Below are 13785 nucleotides of genomic sequence, written 5' to 3'. Positions count from 1 at the left end.
TCTTAATTTATTGAAAGATAAGCTAACCAATGCACCTTTGCTTTGTTTGCCTAATTTTGTTAAAGCTTTTGAAATTGAATGTGATGCTTCTAGTGTTGGAATAGGGGTCGTACAGTGAATCATGCAGGTTTCAGGTTTTGATGATGCTAAAATGAATTAGCTTGATAATGATAGTCATCATCAAAAAAGGGGAGAATGTGAATCATGCAAGTTTTTGATGATGCCGAAAAGAATTCACTTGATAATAATTGTCATCATAAAAAAGGGGGAGAATGTGAATGTATGAATACATGGTTTGAGGATGCCAAAGAATAATCAAACAAGGTTGCTTTCAAGATTACTTCAATAAACATTCAAAGGTTAAGCATTGCTTCAATATTAATACAAGGTTGCTTCAACAAACAAGCATTGCTTCAAGATTAATTCAAGATCAATTCAAGATCAAGCTTTTGCCTCAAAACAAGTGTTTCCAAGAGATCAAGGCTCTGCTAATCGATTAATAGGCAGTGTAATCGATTACCAGAAGACAATTTTGAAAAACAACTTTTAAAAAGGGTTTTGAATTTTAATTTTGAATCATGTAATCGATTACCAAATGTTTGTAATCGATTACCAGCAACAACACTTCAGTAAACACTTTGAAAAGATATGACCCTTCAAAATATAACTGTGTAATCGATTACCAGAAACCTGCACTACTAAAATAATAGTATTCTAAGACGTGCAGTCAACATCGGTGTTCCAAAAATGATTTTGTTTTAGAGGCGGTGATATTTTAGTAAATAAGAGATTTATTTCAACAACGTTTCTATAAAAAATGACGTTATCTGCGCGTTACAAAAATTGGATTAGTGGACACCGTTGTTGAATTGCATTCTCCAAAGACGGGTTTCATAAACACCGTCTTTGAATCTGAAGTAAATTTTCATCTTTTTTTTCTCGCATACTCGCACTCTACGTACCCTAGCCCACATTACCTCACGCCCTTAAGCTTGTCTCTCTAAGTTGGTTGCCGTCATGAAGCATACCAGCACTGTCGTGGTTGTCTCTGTAAGGGATAAAGCAAGCTTGTCTCCCTTTTCTTCTCTTTGCTGCATGGTTGGGTTTCTTTTTGTGGCTTCATTGTGGATTCTTAGGTTTTGAAAGTTCGATCTCGATCAATGAAGGTTGAGGCAGAGAACAACGACGTGAAGAGGGAAGAAAACAACAATGATAACAACAACAACAACAACAACAATGAAAGTAACAACAAAATTAGGAATTCAAGTGAGGGTCTGAGCAAGCCCAAACGTCAAATGAAGATGTCGTTTCAGCTTGAAATGCTTGAGAAAGCTTATGCTGGTTTGTTATCGTTAACCTTTTTATTTTATTTTTTTTCTTGTTCAATTTCTAGGGTTTTTTATTATTCTCTTTTTTTGGTCAAATTTTTTGTTTTTGGTTTTTTTGTCACTGGTGGTTGAAGGACAAGAAGGAGTTGCCAGCAAAGAAGCCGCAAAAGGCAGCGGCATTGCCGGATTCTCCGGTGGAGGAGCCCAAGTTGGGGCCTAAAGTGGGTGTTGAATATGGATCTAGGTCATGTTCGGGGTCAGGTTCGGGGGGAGATGTCCAATTCCTTTTGAGGCAGGAAACTGAATTGTTGAACCAGTTACTAGATTTGCTTGGTTCGGGGGGAGATGTCCAATTCATTGACTTGTGAAGTTTCTTTCCACTGTTAATTCTTAGGTTGAAAACTGATTGCTTGCATTATTACTCTGTAGGCATGCCTTCTTGTAGATATAGTTCAGTACTTTGTTGATGCTAAGCTAGAATTTGATGCTTCCTACATTTATGAAGATGTTATTCGTGCAATTGACCATGTCCATCGAAGTGGCCTGGTTCATAGAGGAATACTATCTGATCCACACAGATACTTAGTGAAAAATGTAAGTTCAAACCATTTTACCCATTTCCTTTAACTGGTGTCCATGAGTGCGTCCAATAGATGCTGCAATAAGTGGTCCACAATATGAGCAAAAATCTATTTCAGGATCTAGTATCTTAATCCAGTTATAACCATTTTCCTTCAATCTATTTCATGTTGTACAATAGATTGAATTATTTTATTCTCTGATTAAGAGTTTGCAGTTATTCATTTGTGGGAAAATATTTCAGGGAAAGATATTACGTTATCTTAATATGCTAAGGGAGCAGGGGAAGAAGCTTTTCCTGTTGACTAATTCTCCTTATTATTTTGTGGATGGAGGGATGTGTTTTATGTTGGAGGTATTTGATTAACAGTAAACCATATGACACATTTTGTATGTATCATGAAATTTTTTTTATTAAGACTTCACTGCCAGTTGAAGTTTAGTATTTTTTTCCTTAATTTGGAATATGGTATTTCCCAATTATTTTCTACATGGCATGAAAATCATATTTGGTTCAATTATTCAACAACTTCAAAGCTCCAACTCTAATATACTAATGTGTTCTTCTCTTTCAGCCTGGTGCAATTATTCTTCAAAGAGTACCAAAAGAGTATAGGTGGAAAAATGAATTCAGTCAGTTATAATAGTATGATGAATTGATGATTGTAATTTACATTTAGACGATGAAGGAAAGATTTCTAGAATGGAGATCAACTATACATATTTTTCAGTTCTCTTGCTGATTAAAATGCACTATTTCATTTTAGTAACTTGTAAAGATGAATATTTAACAAATTCTGTTTAGAAGAATCACATATCCTAATTATATCTTTTGCTCTTTATTTTAAGTTTTAACAAATTCTTCTATCAGGGGAAAATGTGTAAAACAAATTATGTTTATAAGTAGCTGTTATGAAGGCCACATACACAAGTTCTCTACTTGTCCATTGTGTCATTACTTCTAGCCGTTAAATATGATATGGTTTCTCTCTATGACCTAATTTCAATTATTTCACTTGTAATCATTTAGTGTTTTGGAGTAAAATTATCATCTTTTAGGATCTTTTCCACTTGTTCTCATGAAGGAGAAAATGGAATTTACTTGAAAGTTGAAACTTGGCCTGAATTTTTTTCAAGGGAGGGGCAGCTGTATGCTAGAGTTATGTTATATTACACATTACTTAGATAGTTCACAATGACACTAGCACTCAAGTCTCTTTAAATTGTTTGGTTGAAAGTTCCTTAGTTTTAAATGTAATTTTTGTGGTTCATGATTGTTTTGCACTTTTGGACATAATTTCCTTGAGTTTATTCTTGAATGTTGATTAGGATTCTCTGGATTGTAGAGACTCTTGGACGGAACTGTTTGATGTTGTGATTGCTAAGGCCAATAAACCACATTTTTATACATCTGAGCATCCATTCCGGTATGTATCATATACATCTAATTTTTTCTATGTGATATGGTGCTTATTTTCTATTTTCTAACTTAATTCTTCTTATTCTGTTCTACTTTAGTAAAGGATATTTGGGGTAACATTGTGCTATAAACCTTTTATTTTTTTATTATTATGAAAAGAACAAAGCTGACTTCAGGACTAGATCATTTGAATGTTGCTATCTTCAGAATTATAGTGATGAAAGGGGAAACAGAGGATATAATCTAGAAACCAATAATTTTCTTGACATGAAGCTAATGCGGATCATAGTGGAAACAAATTGCATGCACTGGTAGCACATAGTGGAAACAAATTGATCTTTTAAACTTTGTAGAATTAAAGTAAAAGAGCAGATGAAGTGTGGTCTTCATGTCTTGTATAGCTGCTGAGTTAAAACATCCAAAACTGAAGTCAAAGGGGCCATACTAGTTGAAAGAAAGAAACTCCTCCATACCCTTCTTTCTTATACTTTACTAGCTCTTTTGCCTCGGATGCCCTTGCTCTCTGCCACAAATCAAATAAATAAACTAATATAAGGTACGTTCAATTTGACCTTCAAATGGTAACTATTCATACACTTGTCTACTATCTAGCATATTTCATATTCACCACCTCCTATATATATGACCTTATATTTATTCTTATCCATCACAATAATTTGTATATATATGAATTGAGAGGTTTTCATATATGCTCATCTATTTATAAATACCACACAAATGAGCTATCATGAAAACCATCATTGCACATACATGATGAAGTAATTTGTCAGGTATATATTATTCTCAACTTTTACAGGTAATTTTACACATGTCCGTTTCAAATAGAGACAAAAATCCATCGTTGTATTAATGTTTTAACATAGATAAAGGTATATGTGGTGGAAAAGATTAACAATAAAGTGATATTGATGATTTTTAACTTGTAATCCTTTTTTTTTCTGTGAGACAGGGATGGAGGAGGTGACTGTAGATAGCAGGGCAAGCAAAGTGGTAGTGAAAGGAAAGGCAACAGACCCCATGAAGGTGCGTGAGAGACTACAAAAGAAAAGTGGCAAGAAAGTAGAGCTCATTTGACCTTTGCCTAAACCTCCAGAGGAGAAAAAAGAAGAAGAAATAACCATAGCAAGAGGAGAAAAAGGAGGAGGTAAATCATTCCCCCCTTATTTGGCTTATTGTCTCCATTAATTTCCAAATTAGACATTAAATTCTCTTTTTATTTCTGGTCTGTGTACGATTAATTCTTGTTGAGAGATTTTAATATTATATAATAATATTTATTGATTATTAGAAATATTGATAATATAAATTTTGATTATTAATTAACCTAAATTTTAATTGTTTGCAGGTTATTTAACATTTAACATTGGTACTTACGTCACCACCGATGTTAAAACACACAAGTTATTCAACATTTAACATCGGTGCTTACATCACCAACGATGTTAAAACACACAGGTTATTCAACATTTAACATCGGTGCTTACGTCACCATCGATATTAAAACACACATTTTTTACATCGTTCACGAACACAACACCGATTTAGAAGGTATAATTTCTACATCGGTGGTCAGGATAACACCGATGTAGAAAACATTGTATTTCTACAATGGTCAATTGAGGAATGATGCCTAAACTTTTAGCTTTCAACAACATCATATTCAAAAACGGTTGACCACCGATGTAAAATGTCATTTTCGACCGATGTAAAAACTATGATTTCTAGTAGTGTTGTAATCGATTACCAGTGAAGAATTTTAGAAAAACTTTTTGAAAAGATACATCTCTTCAAACCATTTTGAAAAGACACGATGGGCCTATATATATGTGTGTCTGACTTTGTAAAGCAAGAGAGAGATATTCTAAGGGAACTTAATTGCCAAATGCTCTCTCAACAACTCTTGGACAAACACTTGCAAATCTATTGAGAATTCATCCAGGAAATTAAAATTGTATTATCATCTCTAAAAGAGATAAATTCCTCTAGGAAATTCAATTTGTATCATCCACTCTAAAGGAGATAAATCTTTTTGTTCATCTCAGAAAGTCAATTGTAATCAAGAGAATGGTTGTCTCTTGGATTGTGAGAATTATAATCAAAAGATGGGTTGTCTCTTGGAGAATCTTTGAACACAAGGGAAAATCTCAAGTGGGTACCTTGAGGGATCCCAAGGTGTGTTCAAAGTCTGTAAAGGATTTACAGAGACAATGGAAAATCTCAAGTGGGTTGTTTGAGAACTGGACGTAGGCACGGGAAGTGGCCAAACCAATATAAATCGAGTTTAAATTTCTCTCTTCCCTTATCTCATTTATGTTATTGCAATCAATTTTGTCTTGCATGTTTAAAGAACATTATTAAACTCATTGTTGCTTCTTCTTCTACATTCTGAGCCTATAATTTAGAAGGGGGTTAAAAGTTTGTTAGTGGGAAATTTTGAAACTTAATTCACCCCCCCCCCCCTCTTAAGTTATTAAGGCCACTTGTCTAACACCTACTGATGCAGGACTCTAAGCCAATTACATACTTTAGTGAAAAGCTTACAAGAGATAAGGTATGGGTTCATATGAGGAAGGAAAGGCTTCTTCTTGCTCAAAGAAAACCCAAGTTTCAACCAAGAAGAGATGGACCTTCCCAAGTTCTAGAAAAGATAAATGACAATGCTTACAAGTTGGACTTGCCAAGAGAATATGGTAACATAAGTGCTACCTTTCAAAGAGAGAGGGAATGATGGAGGTGCAACCAGTCAGTCTAATGATCCTTTATGGAGGATTGGAGGTCCTATGACAAGGTCCAAGACTAAGAGGATGAAGTAGGCATTGCAAGGCCTGGTTCTAAAGATCAAAGAGAAAGAAGACCAATGCGAATTAAGGTTTGCACCTAATTGGATCACTCTCCTACAAATTGATGAAGATCCTTTGAGGCCAACTTGAACAATAGAATTTATTTTCATTTTTAATTGTATTTTGGGCCTATTTTTGGACTTGTAATGGGCCATCACAACTTTTATTGTTATTTTAAAGTTTGTTAATTATTGGTTTAGTTATTAGGCCTTGGGCCTAAATTAGGGTTATTAGTAAGATTATAAATAGACTCTTTAAACACTTTGTTGTCAGATTTTGAATTTTAATGAAATTTGAGAGTTTCTCCACTAATTAGTGAATTTTAGCTATGGTTCAGCCCATTAATCCAAGATCAAGTCCAAGATTCTCCACTAAGTGTGCTTAGGTGTCATGAGGCATGTAAAGCATGAAGGACATGCACAAAGTGTGACTATATGATGTGGCAATGGGGTGGAGCAAGCAAATGCTCACCCCCCCCCCCCCTCTAAAGTTTAATTGGATTGGGCTTCTCCCAATTCAATTAAATTTATTTCCAACCACACACATCAAATATTCACTTAATGCATGTGAAATTACAAAACTACCCATAATACAAAAACTAGTCTAGGTACCCTAAAATACAAGGGCTGAAAAATCTTACATTTCTAGGGTACCTCACCTATATTATGGAGCCCTAAATATAAGGCCCAAAAATAATGAAATGAAATTTAAAACAATAGGGTTTTGACAAGGTAATTCTTCAAGGATTATTCAACAATTGAAGCAATGAAAAGCACACAAAAGCAAGCTAGGACTCAAAGAGAAACCTACAATGGCTCTAGAGTAGAGTAGAAAAACTAAAAAAAAAAACTAAAGAAACCTCTAGTTTCGACACTTGTTCTCAAGAAATCTATGCTAAATGTGAGTTCTGTGGTAGTGATAGTGATTTTAATGTTTAATGTTTCCCTGACTGCTACACGCTTGAAGAGGATGAAGCTTGCACTAACTTGTATAGCAGGTATTCTTGTAATTATGTGCTGAAGAGACTAATGCTCTCTTTATTTCTCTCTCTCACACATAGTATTTATGCTTCCTATTTTTGCTTCTATTATTTGAATGATGCTTCCTATATTCAAAGAATCAATTAAAATACAATATTTGTTTACTAAACATTGAATAAAAGAATTTTAAAGAATTCTCTTATGTTGCCCGCATGATAAGACAAGTTATGTAGTATGATATTGGCATGTATTATTTTTAAGAATAAGAGTAATGGCTCATGATCATAATACTAGAGTAGAGAAAGTAATGACACATTCCTTTTCCTTTTCAGCAGGTACGTACTTAAAGATATAGGATACTCAAAAACGTAGAAATTATAGCATTAAATTTTTTTAGATTAATATTTTGATTTAGTATGAATAACTTAACCCTTGGCATTTCTTCTCATATTTCAATAATTTGTAATAAAAAATAAAGTTTCTACCACCTTTTTTCTATTGGCTTTTTGTCTTATTTTTTGTACATTGATTTTATTATTATTATTATTATTATTATTATTATTATTATTATTATTATTATTATTATACATGAATTAACATCTTACTTGTTTATTTTCATGAATTCAGTGAAGTTCGGGTTGAGGGATTGGAGACCCTGGATTCTCTTGATAACTAGCAGAGCAAGGAGCATTTTACCGAACAAGGGGATGCTCTAACATTTGAATCAAAAGTAAGATTAGTTTTTCCCTTCTATTTTGTTTTAGGAAGCAAGATGCTGATATTATTAAATTCAGAATGTGGGTTTATGTCACTAAATTGAATTATCTGAAATAAATTAAATATATTTCTTTAATTTTAATCTGTGTGAACACTTTAGATGAACCTTAAAAAATTAGTTTTCTTAATGGACAAAAAAAAAGTTATAGACTCAACAGTTTGTATAGGCTCTGTTTGCAAAATTTATTACTTAAATTGTTTTGAGCACACATCCTAATCACATTTAACAATTCTAAATTGATTCTACCAAAGTTTAAGTGCAACTTTTGTCACACATAAGACATGTGACACTACTAGAAAACCGACCTTCTACATCGGTTATTCGGCACCAACTACAACAGTTTACAACCGTCATCGTAGGGGACATCGTTAAAAGGGGTCGCCTATACTACGATGGTCAGCTCCGAAGGATCGATGTAAAATGCTGATCATTCTACGACGGTCACTGAGGGACCGATGTAGAATTCTGATCATTCTACGACGATATTTCACATGTGACTGTCTTAGAATGATCAACATTCTATATCGGTCTTGTCAGAACCAACGTAGAAATGCTATTTTTTTATTTTTTGTATTTGGAGGTACTTTTTTTTTTTGTAATTTGCATCCTTTCAACCTCCTTTTTTGATGCCTTGATCTATTACCGAAACAATTAATAAAAAGGACCATGTAAAACATTATTGAAGAACATAAAAATCATCAGGCATGTCATAGCAAATAAAAATTAGGATTTAATTGCATGTCTAAGTAATTTTAAATGATGTAAACTATTAAAATCTAATATTCCATCAGAAAACCTGGGATTTTAAATCTACAAAGTAAACCAGACAATTTAAGAAAGAAATTTTATGAGAGGATGACATACAGAACCATCCTGCCTCAAATTAAAGTTTTACCTCAGTAACCAATGCCTTACAACTCCAAATAAAGGCTCCCTGAAAGTCAGTAGCAGTATAAAACTTTTGCACCAATAAACAGAGCACAATGCAGACAATGTTATTTGATAATCAAGTGATGGTATTAATCAACATTTAAAGAATCATGAAAAGGTAATCATGATAAGATTAGAGAATTACTTTAATTTATGCAGAAATTATATAGTTTGCATATTTTGATAAGGAGAGTGAAATACTCATAGCTGGAAAAGTATTGTGAAGACAATTGACAATCAAGTTGCATCCATTTCACTCAAGTTTTCAATTTATAGGAAGGAAGCATACAACTCCATGTGCTGCTTGCTGATGACATTGATCAGAAGTGACTACCCAGACTTTGGGGCAACCATCCTCCTTTAAAGCTGCAACCTAAAATGAGCAAAGAATACTATTGTTAATTTCCATTCAAAGAATAAGAGGAAATGAAAGATAAACAATGTTCATAAAGATGAAGAAGTTCTTTGTTGGTAATGTCAATTCCAATGCAAAAAGATTCACTTATACTGTTGCAAAATTGGAGTAGTGTAAATGGAGATGACCTTGGTTCTCTCGTTAAAACCCTTTAAAGTTACAAGCCTGACATGAATGCAATTCATTGCCCATGTGTGCAGAATATAATATCATTTTAGATACTAATTCATTAATAACTGTTTGAATTCCTCATTCTAAAGCAAGGCAAGAAGGAGATTCTAATACATCTGGAAATAGGATCAAGAGAAATCTTCCTTGTGAGTGGGGAGTCCAAACATCATTGCATCAAAGACAATAACGATTTTGACCTCTGTATAAATGAAAAAAGAAAAGAAAATATGTAAGAAAAATAGTTGCACTGCAATGGAAGAGAGAGAGAGACCTCTAAGCATGCTAAAGCTTAGAAGCTCATAATCAGCTTTTGGTGAGCAATATCAAGTCTTCCTTTGAAGAAATGTTTCTTGAGCTTCATCCAATAGCCACACACATTATAGCCATCCACAAGAAGTACAGGGACCACATTGTCTAATATACCCTGCTGGTTTCTGCTTTAGGAGTGGACATGTATATGAGTAATTAGATTTAGCGAAAGAAAGAATGCAGATGAACTTACTAAAGAAAGCTTTCAATTTCATATTGCAATTCACTCAGCTTCTTCACGCCTTCGTCTTTTCTTCTCCATTCATTTTCAACTCATGTCATCCAAATATTAATTACTAAATACTAGTAATGCTTTTTATTTTTTATTTTTTTTGAGTGTGTGGTTTTACGGGGTGTGACGTGTTCCTTTGCAATGCAATAATAAAAACCAAAGAGTGTAGAGTGTAGCAAAGAAGTTTTTGGTGAAATGCTAATAGAATGGGAAGTTAGTTGTTGGTACTACACCTAACGTTAGCCTAAGGACAACAATCCCAAATACCGTGCCAAAGAGTTCATTGGGACTGGTTCTGCATGGGTTGCTGTTTGAAATGCAATCCAGCTCTATCAAACTATCATGACACGTGACTGGGGCCTAAGAATTCGAAAGTGGTAGAGATTATCTTTCCCACAAGAACAAGAATTTTAATTTCTTACGTAAGAATGAATTCACACAATTAATTTGATACTAACAACTATCTCATATGTTTTGCAAGTATTTATAAATACAAGTAAAATATAAAATAAATAAAAATGTTAAAGAAAATGTCAATTTAGTTGAATCTTTCAGCTTTTAAAAAATCTATTTTTTATTAAATTATTAGAAAAGTATTTTAACGGTAATTTTCTAATATCCTATTTCTGACTAATGTTAATTGAAGAAAAAAAAGAGCATGGATTAAAAAACAATAATTTCCTTAGACTAAAATAACTAATTAAAATATATATTAATTTAATTAATATATATATTAAAAAACAATAATTTCCGTTTAAAAACATTTTGATTTAAATGACATTTCTTAAAATTCAGTTTTTGGTCCAACACAATGTCATAATTTAATTAATGTAGCTGATCCCATATGGTGGGAAAAAGGCTTTTTTGTTCAAATAAAAAACTAAACATTTGGCTTTGATTGATTAGGCTTTATATACATGTTCAAGAATGATTGAAACATCCTGTTGCATGTGAAGCATACTGTTAGATGTGGTTATTACTCCTTAAATGCAGCCAACAATTTGTAATGTTTGACTAACTGGGTAGGTATTGGAGGCTTTATTTGTCCTTCTTGTTCTCTTTCTTTGCATTGGTATTCCCTTCTCCCAAGGATAAAGTAAAGGTTTCTAAACAAATTTTATCAAGTATATTATTCAAGGCTTTGAAACAAAATGCTATCACAATTGCATATCACTATCATTCTATCAACAACTCAGTTTTCTATTACCTCCCAAACCTTACAGCCCAATGAAGTGCGGTCCCGGTAGAATCCGAGTCATGGCATAGAAATGACCCAATAATGATCACCTATGCATATAACTTGGGAAATTAGGATTCAAATATAGACAACATCAATAGTATTTGTATCATATAAAATATTAAAATTTCAAACGGAGACATAATAAGCACCAAGAAGCAATAACAATTCCATCATTCAGCAGATAAGGTAGAAGTAAGTCATACAGTTTTCAACATTATTACTAAAGAGTTGCACTTAATGATGAACTATGTTCTAAACCATGTTAAGAGATGGTGGGAAGTGTGACCACAATTTGTTCCGTATTTAATTACCGCATTGTATATTTCTAGATATGACACACGAGTAAGAACTCTCTTCCTGGAGTCTGCAGTAAATGCAATTAGTTATTCCAAACTAGTCATTATAAATCAAAGATAAGTACCGACTAAGAATTCTTATCAACCAAGAGTCAAGACATACAGCTCATGTATCCCGGGGGGATAAATGGTGTGCAAGGCAAGTAGATGCCTAATTGGCCACAAGTACAGCACAAAGCAATAGAGAATAGAGAGTATAGAGTATTGATATTGATAACAAATACAAATGCTTATAGTTCAAAGCATGGCATTATAATGGAAAACAATGGCCAGTGCCAACCAGGTATTTCTAAATATCCCACAAATAACAAAGACTTCAACAACATTTGTTAAGTTTGCAGGAAAGCTCACATCTTGGATAATGCTGAAAACATCTTTGATGGCCAGTGGTATGATACCAGGAGAATATTGGTCTCCCTGCAAATATCATTATTGAAAAGCAAATCAGAAATGCAAATGAAGAGATCACATCAATTATAAAAGTATATCATGAAACAGTGTTTCTAGTAAAAAAAAAAAAGTGAATTGAAAAGGTAAACTGTAAATATGGCACGGTAAATAGTTGTAAAAATTTCAAAGTCAGCCAAATGTTAGATGCCCAAGTCATGCTACTACGTTTCCTTTTAACATACGAAGTAAATACATTACACCCACTTGAATCCATATATATACCAAGCAAATGTTTCTTTTATACTCAGTTTAGTTGTACTTCTTTTAACTCAATCACTAGTTCGTATGTCTCTCAAGGGCCATTCAAATTTTCACCTTATGATTATGAACTTTTTGCATGTGTAAAATGATAAAAATAATGACTGATATAGTGCAATAGTGCTCGATGGTAGTTTAACAAAACGTGTAAGGAATGACACTGGCAAACTAACTATCTCATGTCACACGATCGTAAGTAAGTTCATAGAGTTAAAAGTGCCCGCCCCCCCCCCCCCCCTCCCAAACTTCTTTACCCTTAGCCAAAGAATCACCAAACAATACCTTAATAAAAAATCTATTGCATACATTCTTCTTTAGAAAAATATAAAAAGTAAATGCTTACAAGAAAGTTGGTCTATGGCATATGTTTATTTGTATTAGAAAATTGAAAGCAGAACAAATTAGTAACTTACCAAAAAGACTCCATGGCAGCCTTCACCACAGGTTTGGCAGCTACTTCATACACCTCATCGGAATTTGTATGCGGTCCAAACACTCTATCTACCACAAATCAATTCAAAATTCTAACATCCGATCCATTTCCATAATCTCAGCACTAAAAGAAAAAACCTAATTTCTCTCCATTAGTTCCCTAAAAAAAAACCACGTGAAAAAAATAAAGTTTGAAATGAAAATACCAAATGCATAAGCAGTAGCTCGATTATACTCATTGCGCACAATCTTATCACCGTCCGCATACCACATGATCTCGTCTCCTCTATGGTACTCTCTTTCATTGCAACCAAACAACACCGTAACCTCTCATTTGATCTCAGATAACTCAACACGACAAAAATAGAAACAACCTGAATGATTCGGTTTCTCTAAAATCCACAGCTAATGGATCAGAATCCATAGCCACAGATCTAAGCATTACCTCAAAGGTCTGAACTGAATTGTGACTGAAATGCTATCCCGAGCTCTGGACGAATCCACGGGCTCCGTGATCACCTCCTTGTCCATCCCGAACTCCACCGGCGAAGGATTACCATAGTCGTAGTAGACAGACTCGCTATGACCTCGACTCGAAGTCATGGATCGTCCACCGCCATCGGAGTTGTAAACTGACGTCATGGAAGATTAATAGGAGCGAGGCATTACATGTCCGTTCGTGAAGGAAGAAGTGGAAGAGAAAGTTGAGGAGAGAGGAGTTGAGGGTTTGCGATGCGAGAATGGCAAGCTACTCCTTGCACGTGAGGATGAGGCCATCGAGTTGACTCACCGAGTTGGTGAGTCAGGGGAGAGTGGGAGAGAGAGAGAGAGTGGGTGAAGAAGATGGTAAGTTGCAGTGGGAGAGACAAAATGGGTGAAGAAGATGGTGAAAATGGTGAGAGAATGTAGGGCATGGTCTGAGTTTAAATGGTGAGAGAGTGGTTGAAGCCAGCACCAACAAAGACGATCGAGAGGATAAGATCATCTTTGTATCAAAATAAAAAATTACATGTTTGCCACCGAATGCCTTATCAACGACGGGTTTC

General features: G+C 34.1%; 1 pseudogene; it reads right to left on the bottom strand.

The window, feature by feature from the left end:
* Positions 1-3510: 3510 nt before the first annotated feature.
* Positions 3511-13381, bottom strand: LOC106797563 (uncharacterized; annotated as a pseudogene).
* Positions 13382-13785: the final 404 nt, after the last annotated feature.

The sequence above is a fragment of the Glycine max genome, chromosome 20 (assembly GCF_000004515.6).
Source record: "Glycine max cultivar Williams 82 chromosome 20, Glycine_max_v4.0, whole genome shotgun sequence".
Lineage (NCBI taxonomy): Eukaryota > Viridiplantae > Streptophyta > Magnoliopsida > Fabales > Fabaceae > Glycine > Glycine max.
The sequence above is the reverse complement of the archived record's forward strand: the minus strand, read 5'-3'. Positions and strand labels throughout refer to the sequence as shown.